The sequence below is a fragment of the Ananas comosus genome, linkage group 2, assembly GCF_001540865.1.
Source record: "Ananas comosus cultivar F153 linkage group 2, ASM154086v1, whole genome shotgun sequence".
In the NCBI taxonomy this organism is placed as follows: domain Eukaryota; kingdom Viridiplantae; phylum Streptophyta; class Magnoliopsida; order Poales; family Bromeliaceae; genus Ananas; species Ananas comosus.
Genome location: NC_033622.1, coordinates 13,446,187 through 13,450,389, shown reverse-complemented (window position 1 = coordinate 13,450,389; position 4,203 = coordinate 13,446,187). Strand labels below are relative to the sequence as shown.

The 4,203-nt window shown below is 35.4% G+C and overlaps 1 pseudogene; it reads left to right on the top strand.

Annotated features, from left to right (window-relative positions):
* LOC109706681 overlaps positions 3,015-4,203 on the top strand; it is a 3,123-nt pseudogene continuing 1,934 nt past the window's right edge.

Genomic DNA, 4,203 nt, shown 5'->3' with positions numbered 1-4,203 from the left:
TTATAGTTTTATGAATATAAAACTGAAAACCTGCATGTTAATCTAGGAATCTCTAATATGATCTTCTTGCGCGCCAAACAAGTTTAAAACAGAGAAGTGTTTCTGGTTCGGCCCACTGAACCTTGTCCAAGCACACACACATGCATTGCTCTCAAGCCTAGCATGCTCAACTGTGCCGTTTTAGAGAAGTAAATGGACGCATCAAGCACGGGCCGTGGGCTAACGTGTTTTGGTCCAGGAAAAGCCAATTATGTCCGAGATAAATTGGGGCCCATTTAGTACGTCTATAGAAGGCCGAGCTGTCTCTCGTGTTGGGCTTTTCGGATACGGAAACAGGATTTGGGCACTCATACCCGATGTAGCCCAAGGAGGGATCAACGACTAACTCGCACCTCAATTGGTATTCTGGATGGTAAGGCACCTCCCTTCTAAAGGACTTGTTGTAAACTTAGATCTCACTTAAGGGCTAGAGCTACTATACTCTTATGAGTATAGATCTTTTTATACTTATAAATTTTCGACCGTTAAATAAAAAGATGTGTGGTTAGAATGATAGTGGTTCATTAGGATTGAGTGGTTGGTTGGTTTAATAGTATGGTCAAAGGGATAAATCTAACGGCCGAAAATATTTGAGTATAAAAAGGTCTATACTCATAAGAGTATAGTAGTCGGACTCCTTACTTAAGTTCTACTTGGATGACAAAATAAAATATTCAATAATAATTTATTTATTGTAAAAATATTTTTGTATGATTGAAAGTTAGTAGTTTGATTTTTATTCCTTAAAGTTGGTAGGATAACTAAAATTAAGGGAAAACTTCAAAAACCCCCCTTGTGGTCTCAATTTTTTTCACTTTAGTACCATGTGGTTTAAAATGTATCAAGTTAGTACATTGTGGTTTCTCACTTTATCACTTTAGTACCCTGTGGTTTTGATTTTGTATCAAATTAGTACCCTGTGGTTTTTTAAACTATAGGGTACTAAAGTGATAAAGTGTGAAACCACAGGGTACTAAAGTGATAAAGTGCAAAACCACAGGGTACTAACTTGATACACTTTAAACCACAGGGTACTAAAATGAAAAAGTGTGGAACCACAGAGGGGGTTTTTGAAGTTTTTTCTAAAATTAATTATGAAATAATTTATTTTAGTCCTAAAAAATAACTTAAAGATCGACTATAATATTCTTTCTAAATATTTGATTATATTTTTTATCTATTAAATAATATAAGTTTTTAAAGTAAGTTGAAAAAGATAAACCAAATAAAATATTAGCGTATTCAAATAGAGTCCTGACGTGCATTGAATAAGCCTGAGGACTTTCTCATAAAATAAAAGACTCTAGATATGACACCCTACTTTCAGGAAGTGTCATATTCCTCTTTTCTTTATGCCCATACTTATAAGCAACAAGTGATATGAGATTCGTCTCATCCTTATCATCCAGATCCTGATTTAAAAGACTTAGGCCCCGTTTGGATACTTCTGAAAACGTAGCATAGTTAAACTATACTACGGCGGTAGGAAAAATATTCTATGAAGTGTTTGGGAGGAAAAAAAGTAACGTAATTTTTGGAGTATAGTTAAACTATACTCCAAAAAATAGAGTAAAAGTATAATCCACTCTAATCAAAGGAAAAAAAATTCCACCATTCGTGAGCTCCCTTATTAAAAAAAATGCATCAAGTTCTAACTTTTAAATTTCAACATAAAATTTTCAATTTCAACATAGATTTTAAATTTTAAATTTTAAATTTTAAATTTTAAATTTTAAATTTTAAATTTTAAATTTTAAATTTGTAAATTTCAAATTTGAAAATTCAAAATTCAAAATTTCACATTTCACATATCAAATTTTAAATTTAAAATTTTTTTTGAAATTTTAAATTTTAACTTTTAATCTTAAAATTTAGAAAAATTCTGTAAAATTGTACAATGCGTATCCAAACAGTTTAAAAATTGAATCCGTGGAATTTTTTAGAATTGCAGGATTCTTTATTTTATCTAGACCGAAACCACAGTTTAAAAATTCCGTGGAGATATTTTACTGTGTATCCAAACAGGCCCTTAGCGTTATTATGTTTATACATAGGATTGTTTTTAATTTTAGGAATCTATCATTAAAAGTTTCCTATGTAATAATGTCCACGTTAGGCGTGCTGAATCATAGTCACATGCAATTCCCTCAAACGACGTTATTATAATTAACAACAATAATTTTATTTTCTTTGTCGTCTTATGTGTTTAGAATTATTATAATTTCCTTGATCCTCCAACCTAAGTAATTCTAAACAATCTTGCATCGCCAGTTTGTGATCCATTCCATGTGGCACCAGTGTTGAAATAATAATAATAATAATAATAATAATAATAATAATATAATAATCACTCTTTTCCTCATAGATGTATGTCATAAGCTAATTGGATCAGTTATATCGAGACAAGCGGGTCAACCCTTTTAGTGATAAGGTACGCAACAGCCTATTTAATATTTTATCAATTAACCAACCAATTTGTATAGTCGGCGTAAAAAGCTACAAAAATAATCTTATTAGCTAACATATCCTTCCAAATAACCGTCCAAAAAAACAGAACATAAATACATATCTCATGGATATCAACTTCCTTATAAAATCCACTTCCTATTTTTCCTCGAATTATTAGTGCGCTCTTCTTTTTTCCCGAAAGAAAAGTGAGAGAGAGAGAGAGAGAGAGAGAGAGAGAGAGAGAGGGGACTGACCCACACAGGCTCCGGTCTTGTAGGAACTGGAAAATCCGATTAAACCCGCCCTCATTTCCACGCCAAAACGCACCGACTACAAAGGAGAAAAACAAAGAAAAAAAAAAAAAAAAAAGTGGGCCCCAATTGATCAAACCGGGCTCTTCAATTGGCTAGGTCCGTATTGGAAGTACACTTCCCGGTCCCCCTCTTCCTTCCTCCACGAACGAGAAGAATAAATAAAGTCCTGGATCGATCCTCCGAGTTTTTTGAGGAGTGGTGGTCGGAGGAGGAGAAATGGGGGTGGGGAGGGGTGGGGGATGGAGGACGCTGTGGGTGGTGAACGCGGCGTCGATAATGGAGCGGGCGGACGAGGCGCTGCTGCCGGCGGTGTACAAGGAGGTGGGGGCGGCGCTGCAGGCGACGCCGACGGGGTTGGGGTCGCTGACGCTGCTCCGCTCCATCGTGCAGGCCGCATGCTACCCGCTCGCCGCCTACATGGCCTCCCGCCACAACCGCGCCCACGTCATCGCCCTCGGCGCCTTCCTCTGGGCCGCCGCCACCTTCCTTGTCGCCCTCTCCCGAACCTTCCTCCAGGTCCTCCTCTTCCTTCACACACACACACACACTCTCTCTCTCTCTCTCTCTCTCTCTCTCTCTCTCTCTCTTCTATCTATATTCGATACAAGTTCAAGCTCTTGAAATGACTTGAACCCCACACATTTTAACTTTTTTTTAGTTTTGATCACGGGATTGGAGCATTCATTCTGTACTGTATAATGTTAGCCGGCCTTCTTTCATAGAAACTACGGTGTGTATATTTATATACAAGCTTAAACTCTACAACTTATGAAATTTAAGCGGTTTACAAAACTCTAAATGATTTCTAGTAAAAAGAAACAACTTTTCTTCTTCTTCTTCTTCTTCTTTTTTTTTTCTGTGAATAAGGTAGCATATTACTATTCCATTATTTGAGAGGATAAACTGGGTTATAAGCCGAAGCACTTAGGCCTCAAGGGAGGAACAAAAAAAAAAGAAAAAGAAGTAAATATTGATGAAAAAAATTTTAAAAAAAGTTGGAAACGTTTATAAAAGTAACAGTAAAAAAATGGCCTTTTTAGTGAATGAAACGTAAAATTTATCCCTAATCTTGGGGTGATTAATTAGCATTGCTCTTCTTTCATTGGGCCTTTGTTTTTTCTTTTTTTTTTAATTTTATTTTTCTCCCCATTATTATTTTTAAACTTTAAAAAGCGATAGGAAATTTTGGCCCCCACTGTTACCTCATTAATTATTAATTAATTACCAAATTCAAGCTAATTTCCTTATCGTATTGGCACGATTATAAGAAGAAGGCCCTCTGTCGCATTTGCTATTGCATTTATGGAATGGCCTAGGTAACATTTATTTTAATGCTCCGTTAATTTTGCAGCAATATTAGAAACTTCATTTACCCAAAAAAAAAAAAAAAAAACATGTGTTT